Genomic DNA, 12429 nt, shown 5'->3' with positions numbered 1-12429 from the left:
CAACACCTAGTCATCATGAGGCAGAGAAAATCCCTGACCCCGCCGGGAATCGAACCCAGGAACCCGTGCGTGGGAAGCGAGAACACAACCGCACAACCACGGGCTGCGGACAGAACCTAACAATCTTGAAGAAGTGTACGTAGAACGTTTCAAGAACAAACTTTATGAGAAGAATATAGGAATATACTAACACTTATGTAGTCTTCCTGTAGGGATTTCAAGACAAGATTAGACAAATAAACCATTTGCACAGCTGTTTAAGTAATCATATTCCTGCATCGCATATGTCAATGGAGCGAGATGAAGTGCTAATATGACATGTACACTCTGCCATTACTTTGGTTTAGACAGTATGGACATAGATGTAGATGCAGATGCAGATACAAAGTAGTCCAAATGAAAGTGGTGCAGAAGATATTTGATGCACCTGAAGGTAGGCAACCCAACTCACATCGTCTGCTTTAGATGTGGGTGATGAAAGTTTGGTTGCTTATCTTAAGGTGCATCAGATATTTCCAGCTCCACATTTATTTTAACTTCCCTCTATGTCGAGTATGCTAGTGTCCAAAAGCTAAGCATAATCACGAGAAAACGAAAATGAAAAGAGAAAAGGTGAGAAATCACCCAACACAACCATAAATATTTACCTACAAACTGTACTTTTTCAATCTGCATTCGAAAGGAGTGCCAACGGCCTTGCCCCAGTGGTAACACCGGTTCCCATCAGATCACCGAAGTTAAGCACTTTCGGTCTGGGGTAGCACTTGGATGGGTGACCATTCGATCTGCTGAGCGCTGTTGGCAAGCGGAATGCACTCAGCCCTTGTGAGGCAAAACTGAGGAGCTACTTGACTGAGAAGTAGCGGCTGTGGTCTCGTAAACTGACATACGGCCTTGAGTGTGGTGGGTTGACCAGATGCCCCTCCATTTCGGCATCCAGTGATTCCTGTGGACCGAGGATGACACGGTGGCCAGTCGTACCGTTGGTCCTTCCAAGTCCTGTTCGGAGTTAAGTTTTCCATTTTTTTATTTTTTTGTAAATTGAATACTCCGTTCTGTGAATAGCGGCCTAACCGAAAGGTAAACACTAACAGTGCTTGGGACCACTCAAGTCTATGTCTTGTTGGTCCATCCATTGTGAGCAGAGTGTACTCGCTAATAAGTAGTTGAGAAGGTAATTTCGCAAAGAGGCCATTTAGATCCTGTTTTGCAGAGGAGAATATTCAGCTACCTGATAGCAGACTGAAGACTCAGTATCCTTAGGTGTGCCACGAAGTGACATTTAGAAACTTTGGTGACAGTTACAAGGCGAAGGACATGTTCGTCATAAGTTAGTACAAGGTCGACTATGAATAAGTACCGCACACCAGAAACTGCGCGACACAATCGAATTACACCTACAAAACTACTGTCTGCAGAGACGGCAGCTTCCTCCGGAGTTGCTGTTTCCCGCCACACTATGTATCAGAGGCGCACAACAGCAGAGCTCTTTGCTAGGCGACCACCAGTGTGCATACCGCTCACTCCAGCACAGAGACGGGATCCGTGTGTTGTGAATGAGTGTCAATTGGACCATGAATGAGTGGAAGCATATGCTCTTCACAGATGAATCTCGCTTCAGGTTGCAAAGTGATTCTAGTCGCACATCACTCTGAAGAAATGCTCTCATAGATGAGTTGCAGGACGGTAAAGATATCCGTCACATGAACTGGAGAGTAAGGACCTAGAATCGGAATCCTATACAACAAGCCTGGGATGCACTAAGGAGGCGAACTGTATCCCGTCAGCTTCCACCGAGGGCACCTACTGAATGCTCTAGCTGAAGAATGGTATGGATGTCCAAGAGAGCTGTTCAACCATCTAGCAGGGAGCATGCCACCTCATTGTATAGCATGTATGGCAGTTAGGGTGAAACGTCCCCTTAGAACAATTATACATGACTGTGCTTAAACGGACACATATTATTTTTAGCGCAACGCAATCTGACTTTCAAAAATCCCTACAAAAAATGGCCCTGACTAACATTAACCTATACGTTTCACATATCACTTACCTCACAAAAATCTTGGTTACTCGAACGACTGCAATACAGCGAGCACCACAACTACCAGCTAAATAAAAGATTCAAACTACGGAAGGCACTAACTACTGATAGCGATAGTTAGCAAATGAAAGATTTTAATAGAGAACAAACAATGTATTTACCTTAATAGTCATAATATATAGCAGTTCATGATATCCATTCTTACAAATTTCAAAACTCCGCCATCACTCGCCCCACATCCACCACTGCTGGCGGCTCACCTCCAACTGCGCAACGCTACGCGCCGCTAACAGCCAACTGCCCAACGCTATAATGGCAGACAACAATGCAAACCAGCCACAGACTGCACACGGCACAGCCAGTGATTTTAATACAGAGCGCTACATGGTGTTACCAATAAAAAAAACCTAAACAGCCTACTTACATAGCCCCCATGCTCCCCACAAAAAATTTTACAAATTGTTTTGGGCAGTGGCCAATAATGATTTGCTAAAATTTTTCATAATTACAATAAAAAAGATATCAAATGCACACACTTATTGATACAATGTTGGTCAAAAGCTAAAATTTTCTCACAGTCCATAAAGACAGTCCTGATCGTTCATCACAGTAAAATTGCAGTGTTTTTCTCAAAGTCTCAGCAATAAAAGAAATTGCACTTGGAAGTAGTGGATTTCTAAGCAGTCTTGAAGAAGTAGTGGTGTCCTTCCAACGTAAAGACAGTGCTGACTCTTGACATGCAGACAGGTAATGGGCCACAACAGGGGAAACCCACAGCAGAGTCAAAGTTTTGAAGAATATTGGTAGGTAGGTCATCACAGAGCAGACCCACTGTAGTCCTAGTAGAGATTGTGGTATTGGTGCAGTCCTGGTAGAAATAATGGTATTGGTTGGTCATCAAAGGTGCAGACACACTTCAGAAATCATGGTATTGGTGGGTCATCAAAGGTGCTGACCCACTGTAATCCTTGTAGAGATGGCTAGCAGCCAACTGTTGCGACTGTGCAGGTGCACAATCACCATCGAAGGGTCTTGTGGAGAATATAGGAAGTCCATGAACCACCAATTGTGCACTCACAAAATTTTTTTTTTGAAATGTCCTTAGAACCAGCAATGCTGTTATCCAGTCCCTTGCTGAATTATTAACACATGTGCTAACACTATCAGTCCATATTGTCCATATACTATGACCAACAGAAACGTGTGCAGTGAAATGTAACTTACAAATTACTTAATTTGATCAACTGGTGTCAATTACAATTTTATAACAGAAGAATACAATAGCAAAGGTACAAAATACATCTTTAAAGAACATAACAATACAGATAACATTTGCATTAATACAGGCTTTACAAAAGAATCGAAATAGCAAATACATCAGTGTTACAAAAATTATGACATAAGTAAATACATAAAAGATCAGAATAACTTTTGAAACATCAACTTCACACATGAGCATTAAAACAAAACAGAATAAATAATGTGTAAACATCTTTACCAAGTAAATAACATGTTACTAATGCAAATTATATTTGAGGATAACAGTATTCCTCATCATAGTGAATGTAGCTTAGTATCAGAAGAGAAAAAAGTTCTATGAAACAGTACACAGAAACAGGAAGAAAATAAATACACAAGGGTACACAAACACATAGTGGGATAGCACAAAAGGAAAGGACAGGGTTTGTTTTCAGGGTAACATTTGGTTCTGCAGTCCAACCCAAAACTTCATTCTGTAGATCTTTCGTCGTATCTCAACATTTGTTTCCTCCAAAAATATCCTATCCAAGCATGCTTTCTGTATTTTGTTCACATCCTCTTTCAAAAATAGTTTTTCTCCACTGTACACTACTTTTTTGGCCAAATCATTTTCTTATAGCTTCTCAATGCATTTCTTCCAATTCATCACAACTCATTCTCTTTTATAGCCTACCCCATCTTAAGCTAACTTAAATCTACTGAGCTCAGATTCTTAACTAAGGGATGAGGCAATACAGCAGCACAAAACAATTAATACAAACAGCAATGACAAAAAAGTCCAAGTAAGCAAAGCAAGCAGCAATAAATGTAATAACTTATAGCTAAACATGACAAACCCACAAGCAGAAAAAGTAGTACACTAAAGACAACAACGCAGATAAGGGAAATGTATATTCACATCTTAATGTCTACATAATTAAAGTGGTGCACCACAACGTATGCTACAAAAGAAATTACCAAGTACTTGAAAAGAAAATTATGTGTGCAGTTACTGTCACTAGTCCCTTCTTATTGTTCTTTCCTTTCCAAGTGCTCCTTTTTTTTGAAGAATGTGGATCATAAAATTATTATTTAACATATCTGTTGACTGAAAGTTTTCACATTAGCAAATGCATTTAATTTTATTTTATAAAACCATTTCTGTAACACAGCTGGAAAACAGATATCAAATGAAACAAGCAACTATGAAAGGCAAAGCATAAAAATATCATTCAATAGTCATGTGACATTTCATAAGTTAGTACAAATTCTCTCAACTCTCGTAGAAAGACGCTTGTCATTATCAGGTGTGCAGATGTAAGAAAGTATCTTTCCAAGTAATGAGCGTGTCGTTTTTGCGATGCTTTCTACAAAGGAATGTCAATAGCGAGGATAATGGCCTCTTTATCTTTTTCTCCACCTGTGCCTCTGAAAGGCACACTCTAATGGCTTGTTTCCAGGTGGCTGTCGCCCAGCTGGGTGCCCACGACGCATTACGTGCAGGTGGTCACTTAACTTTCTTACCGAAATATTTACAACACCAGTTTCCGCTACAGTGACAGTCTCATATAAAAAATTTCACAGCTCAAGAATTTGCGTTACACATCTGTAGAAACAAAATTCTATTAATATAACAGTGTCCAAAAAGTTTTTGTCGGTATTGTAATACATTCAAGCATTTACATACATTTCATAACTCTTAAAGTACGATTCTTGGTTTCGAACAACCTTTTCACAAACTAGAGTCCCTAACCACTACTCATTATTCCTTACCTTACTCGTCGACACTTCTTCAATATTTCATCATAACAGATATGTAGCATATTCAAATAACTGATATAGCATCAGCTTATTGATCATAAACATACCACAACAGCATAATACACATAGTCATCATAATAATATCATAACACCTTAGTCAAATTCTCAAAATCGTCGTAGCTTCCTCCAATAATTTCAGAACCTAAAAAACTTCTCTGCTCATGTCAAAAGTGTCATCTACCTCAAACGTACTTTAAAAATCATGATCCCATATCAAATACGCCATTCAAAGCTCTCATAGTATCACAATGGTTCGAAAAATGTATGAACAGTCCACAAAGTACAGACAAAATACAATTTCATAAGTGTGAAGTTATCCAACGGTGTAATTACGTAAACATCTGTCACTGATGTAGTAAAATAAATGTTTGTCTCTCTCAGTTAAATGACCAGATAGCTGTGTAATTTATGTTTCAGAGAAATATGGTACCGATGTGTAAAGTTGTATAAGTAAATACCATATTAGCTAGGGCTCCTTGTGCTTGCCAAACACATGGAACACAAAGTAAGCGTGTACCCCCCTGAAAATTAATGTAATTATACCCTCAGGTGTTACACATTACAGCAATGGAATAAAATGTATCACGAAAAACTTTCTTTGTAATTCAACAATCTTGACAAATAAATGGTTTAAGTACCAAATTAATCACTCAACTGCGTGCCCTGTAGTGCTAAATGTGAGTTTTGCTGTAAGATAATTCTGTGGAACTGGCGTACGTCCTCTGTAAGCAAAGTTCTGCTGAAGTCAATGTACTTACCTCATCACAAACGAAAGTGAAATGCTTTGCGTATAGATATCGTAGTTATTACATACCTTACCATGATCAAGAAAGTACTATAATGTAACGTATTGTTGTGCTACAAAAAAGGCTGTCTTATTGTAGCTATACCACAAAGTTACTACTAAAACATGTTTTACTTTCCAGAAGAATTCAGAAAAACTGTGCAGATATAAAGCAGATACAGCACAAAAGCAACAATGTAAATTGTGTCACACATTAGTAGCGTCGTGATATAATCGTGTAGCTATCAAAGAAACCAAATGCTAAGTCATCTTTAATCTCACAGAAAGTACTTCAAATGAAGAATTTCTTTTCAACTAAACCAAAATGTTGCATTAAAACCTCATTAACAGTATATGTTCTAAGTATGTAAGCCTTATAATCATTACATAATCGTGCAACTAACAAGCAAGAATGTACAAATAACAAAACTGTGTCGTCTGTTCACTATAACAATGCATTCGTAATTTCTGTTTAAAAATGTTCCCTAGGTTCTAGACTGGATAGTTAATTTCAAAACATTGTTGCATGTTAACAGTTTCTCAGTGTGACAAAGCATACTAGAAATGTGAAGTGAAATGTTTTATGGCAAAGACAAAGTTATAAAGCTGATTATATTTCAATTAACGGTTTTACATGTGAAATGTGGTGTAAACCTTTACTCTTCCTAGTACGCAGACTGTCAACTGAAAAGCAATTATCATGTGATTACGTTGGTAAGGAACACTGGAATTTTGCTCAAGGTTAGCTTATGTTATTTTTCTCTGAGCCAGCTGGCGTACGCGGCTGCCTGCGGTGCGAGTCATTGTCTGTTTCTTTGTTGGCGCGCGTCGTTATTGGGATTAGGAGACCTAACTTCTACAAATTCACCTTCCCGAGAAGGCGCTGCTCTGTTTGAATCCCGCTAGTTCTGATGCAATTCAGGTCTGTCATTACGATCATATCGTCTGTCGTCATGTCGGTAATTTCTGTAATTAATTTCTTGTCGGTCACGTGGTGGAGAATTTCTCCCTGAATCGTAACTGCGCGCTGGACCGTTGCGTCTGAAGTTATTTCGTCTCCCTTGATAATAATTATTTTGGTTCCCGTATTGTCTGTTTCTCTGATTGTTTCTGTGATATTCATTACTACGGAAATGCGATCTTTCTCTGTAATTATTACTCTGCCAGTGGTTGTCATATGGGTGGTGTCTGTTTTGGTCACGATTTGTGTTGTGAGAATGGCCTTGTCGTGTCCAGTCACTGTTTCTTTCATCGCGGAATTGCGACGGATGTGACCTGTAGTGATTGTTTTCCTGTTTTCGCATCCCGCGACTGTCTGTGACAATTTCTAATTCTTGTAAGAGTCCCTGAAAAGCTTCAATGTCGTCTTTGCAACGCCCTGCCAAAATAATATTCCTTAAATGTTCAGGCAATTTGATTAAGCAAATGCGGATGAGTTCTGAGGGGCTGTATTGGTTTGAAAGATACTGGTTCTTATGCAACATGTCTTCAAATTATTTGACAAGACTGGAAAATTCAGATTGTTCAAAGTGTTTCATCATCATGATGCTATGTTTTACTCGGTCTTGTGTAGCTTGAGACCAATATGCTGAGAGGAAGGCATGATAAAATTCTCCTTCACTGTGGCAATCTTGAATGACCGATCGCATTCTTACAGCTGGTTCATTCTCTGAGTAGCTAAACATAAATTCTAATCTGTGTTCTAATGACCAGTTGGGAGGAAAACAATGAGAGAATTGATGAAGCCATGCTTGTGGGTGAATGTCGTTGCCAGTATTTTTAAATGTTTTGAATTTACGTGTAGTAATGAACAGCTTATAGTCAAAATAATCATGTCGGCGAGTCGCATGTCGGTCATTGTTATGTCGTTTCGGCGGTTCCATCTCAAAATTCGGTGTACCTTGCCAATTTCTTTCATGATTTCCGAAATGTCCTGTGTCATTATTTTGTGGTTGTTCTGTATTTCTATGTCCATCTTCCCGTACTGGGGCGCGAGTGTCCTCTGAAATATGTAATTCCTGTATTACTTGAGCCAACCGATCTTGTATTTCCCGCATTTCTCTTTTGTACTGTGTGTTCATTTGATTTTGATTCTGTTTGAATTTTCTAATTTGTTCATACTCTTCAGCGACAGTGAAGGCTCCAGGTTTTGTGTCATTCAGATCATCATCTACCTTTGTAGATAAGTTAGTGAACTGATCTGAAAGTTCGGCTACTTTATCAGATAGTGAACTAATTTCCTCCATGTGTCTTTCTGAACCAATTTTCAGAGTATCTACTGTGTCCTTTAAGTTATCGGTAGATGCAACTGAGTCAATTTTAGCTTGCAAGGTCTCATGATTTTCATGAACAATTGTTTCCAGTTCTTTTATGGCTGCTTCGTGGTTCTGTAATGCATTTTCATGCCGCGAAAAAAAGGTTGAAAATGCTCACAAATTTGTGTTTTTACGTCATTACAGATTTTTCACATTTCGATTCGATTTCATGTACCTCAGTAGTTAAATATTCACGTGTTTGTTCAAGTGTATGTTCCACTAAGTCTAACTTTTGACGCTTTTGTTCCATTGTGTCTAACCTTGGAAGATTTTGTTCCATTGTGTCTAACCTTTGAAGATTTTGTTCCATTGTGTCTAATTTTTGAAGATTTTGTTCCATTGTGTGTAACTGTAGCTGTGTTTGTCTCTGATTTTGTTTCATTTGTTGCATTAATTGCAATAATGTATTAGTGTCTGGAATCTGTTCCTCTATGCTTTTCGGCAGTGCATTTGCACCGACAGTATTCACAATTTGACGAGCAGAAAATGGGTCTTGACTTATTTGAGAAAATGGTGAGGATGCAAAACCTGAATGTACAGTATTTCCTAGATTGTGTCTTGTCATTTCGGATTCCTGACGCGAGCTGTTGCCGACCGATCGATCGATAATGCTTGCCTGTTCACTAATTGTTTTACTGCCTACACCATTATTTGCAGCCCGCTCCATTTCCCTATGCACTATTACCAAATTACTACTTTAAACATTAGTTAATTCATTACATGGTGGCGCTAACATACTGCTTTCGTCTTCACTGTCATTTCTCAGTTTACTTTGGAGCCTAGTATTACGTTTTTCACACGCCATTATTGTCACAATATTTCACACGACAACCCAGAAAAAGCACAATTTGAAGAGCAAAAATGAGAGAACACATTAACATAGCACTGAAAATAATATCTAGTTAATTGCAAGCGCAGCTGCGAAATACTTGGTGCAAATCTACATGCATGCCACAACTGTTTTACTGTACAACAATGAAAGAATACAACTACAAAGGAGATTCTCTCTACAATTACGAGCTAGCAATAAACAAAGTCTACACTAATTACACAAACTACAAGAAAAAATCAGAAGATTCCAGTGAGGTATCCTCGGCTAAGGGTCGACATATGAAACGTCCCCTTAGAACAATTATACATGACTGGTCTATGTGAAACGTCCTCTTTGAACAATTATACACGACTGTGCTTAAACTGACACATATTATTTTTAGCGCAACGCAATCTGACTTTCAAAAATCCCTACAAAAAAGTGGCCTTGACTAACATTAACCTTTACGTTTCACATATCACTTACCTCACAAAAATCTTGTTTACTCGAACTACTGCAATACAGCGAGCACCACTACTGCCAGCTAAATAAAAGATTCAAACTACGGAAGGCACTAACTACTGATAGCGATAGTTAGCAAATGAAAGATTTTAATAGAGAACAAACAATGTATTTACCTTAATAGTCATAATATATAGCAGTTCATAACATCCATTCTTACAAATTTCAAAACTCCGCCATCACTCTCCCCACATCCACCACTGCTGGCGGCTCACCTACAACTGCGCAACGCTACGCGCCGCTAACAGCCAACTGCCCAACGCTATAATGGCAGACAACAATGCAAACCAGCCACAGACTGCACACGGCACAGCCAGTGATTTTAATACAGAGCGCTACATGGCGTTACCAATAAAAAAACCTAAACAGCCTACTTACAAGGGGTAACCGTTTCCACTATTAACAGCTTCTTTTGTTGTGGAATAGACTCCTCAGTTGCCTTTTCATCTTAAAATTGCGTATCTTAGGTATCAAAAGTTTCTAACATTATGAGTATGTTTCGAGTAATGGAGGAGGAGGAGATTAGTGTTTAACGTCCCGTCGACAACGAGGTCATTAGAGACGGAGCGCAAGCTTGGGTGAGGGAAGGATGGGGAAGGAAATCGGCCGTGCCCTTTCAAAGGAACCATCCCGGCATTTGCCTGAAGTGATGTAGGGAAATCACGGAAAACCTAAATCAGGATGTTCGGAGACGGGATTGAACCGTCGTCCTCCCGAACGCGAGTCCAGTGTGCTAACTACTGCGCCACCTCGCTCGGTTTCGACTACTGCTTATGCCATATGTCTCGTGAATAAGCTGTAGCTTGTTCAGTAATTCTTCCAACATTCTAATACAGTAACATGTGCTCTTAATTAACTGATCTCGAGTGGTAAGTGGCGATCTGTAATAATTACTTTTGAGAACGTGAACTTCTTAGGTAACATCGCTTGTTAACAGAATTCATTGTCAGTTACGAGTTTGGGTAAGTATGATTATCCTCTTCAGATCTGTCATTGTATTCGTGCAGACTGAAACTATACAGAGAAAAAATTAAGAACACAGTTGCAGCTGCATAATGATAGCAAAACGGTGTTACAGCATAACTCGATAAAATTTGTGGTAAGTTCCTATGGGACTAAACTGCTGAGGTCATCGGCCCCTGGGCTTACACACTACTTAATCTAACTTAAGCTAAATTACACTTAGGACAACACATACACCGATGCCCGAGGGAGGACTCGAACCTCCGACGGGAACAGCCATGCGAACCGTTGCAAGGCACTGTATAAAAGTTATTACCTGTGTATTATATCACGTCTCCTGTGCAAGTACTCGTTCTAAACCATTACGAGGTACGTGAGGTACGAGATTAGCGATGCATCGGTAAGACAAGGTAAAAGCACAATTTACAGGGTTATTCGGCAAATATTCGTGTCCCATACCACTCACTGCTATATAATTCATTGCCTCCAGGGCACCGCTAACTTGTTTACTACCTGGAACTTTCTATGTCCTTCATATTTATTTAACGTGTTGTTAACTTATTGACTTGAGCCTATCCATTAATATCGCCGTGGTGAAACTTGTTTAAGCACTAGACCTCTGGAACACTATGTAGCCACAGATTGTGACGCTGATATGGGCCGGCCGGAGTGGCCGAGCGGTTCTAGGCGCTTCAGTCAGGAACCGCGGGACCGTTACGGTCGCAGGTTGGAATCCTGTCTCGTGCATGGATGTGTGTGATGTCCTTAGGTTAGTTTACGTAGTTCTAAGTTCTAGGGGACTGATGACCACAGATGTTAAGTCCCATAGTGCTCAGAGCCATTTGAGCTGATATGGACAGTCACATAGTGTAACTGTTGTTATTATGAGAAGCAAGGGTGTTATCCAATATCACTGTAATTGTTTTATAATTAGCATACATGGTAATAACCTACATTGTCATCCGCAGCGTAGGTAGCTGTTCAAATGACACAAATTGTAAGTTTACTTCTGCTTGTTTTTATAACTTTCACAGTTTAAAAAATTTACATTTATATCTGCAGATTGTTACGAATTACAAAATACTGCTACACGGCAATTTATTGCATATCAGTTTGTGGAAGCTGTGCCAAGTTATAAGCAGCTTCTACATATGCACACTTCTGCAAGCGAACATAACAAGAAAAAATTTTGTCTTCTGTTTTAACGACTACTCTACGCGTAACAGGAATCGTGCTATAATTAAAATACGTAAATAATTTTAAGTAAGAAGTACATGAATATACTGGCAACACTAGTCGGTGTCAGTTGACAATTCCCAGCCAGTAACCACCACAGCCTCCGAGTCTAGCGGTGCCCTGGAAGTAAGGAAGCAGAAAGTAGTGTGTGGTATGGGATGTGGCCGTTTGGGGAATGACAGTATATTGTGGGTTTACATTGACCTGCCTGAGCATCGTTAATTTCGACCCCTACATACTTGGCAATGTTTTAGAAGACTACTCCTACAGCTGGTATAGGAGACGATTTATAATAACCTTTTATCGAATTATGTTGTAATATGATTTTGCTATTATAATGCATCTGCTACTGTGTACTTCATTTTTATCTCTGTATAATTTCACATTGTATGAATCCATTCGCAGATCTGAAGACGGCGACCATGTCTACCGAAACCAATAATCGACAGTACAGTTCGTTAAGGAGCGTTGTTAGCTAAGAAGTTCACCTTCTTTCACGTAAATACCAGACGTACATTTACGAAATACGGGTTTCAGACAACAGTTATCGCACCAACGCCCACGAGTGGTAAATTGGAGACGTGTGTGCATAGTGTTTTGTTGTTGCATTCGCAGACAGCATTAATTTTTTGTTTTTATTTCAAGAAACCTGCTGCTAAATCATACCGATTACTTCGAGAAGTTTATGGTGAAG

At 39.4% G+C, this 12429-nt stretch overlaps 1 pseudogene; it reads left to right on the top strand.

Moving 5' to 3' along the window:
* The first annotated feature begins 686 nt into the window (after positions 1-686).
* Positions 687-804, top strand: LOC126289176 (5S ribosomal RNA; annotated as a pseudogene).
* The last annotated feature ends 11625 nt before the right edge of the window (positions 805-12429 follow it).

Source organism: Schistocerca gregaria, chromosome 1, assembly GCF_023897955.1.
Source record: "Schistocerca gregaria isolate iqSchGreg1 chromosome 1, iqSchGreg1.2, whole genome shotgun sequence".
NCBI classification, from domain to species: Eukaryota; Metazoa; Arthropoda; class Insecta; order Orthoptera; family Acrididae; genus Schistocerca; species Schistocerca gregaria.
The sequence above is the reverse complement of the archived record's forward strand: the minus strand, read 5'-3'. Positions and strand labels throughout refer to the sequence as shown.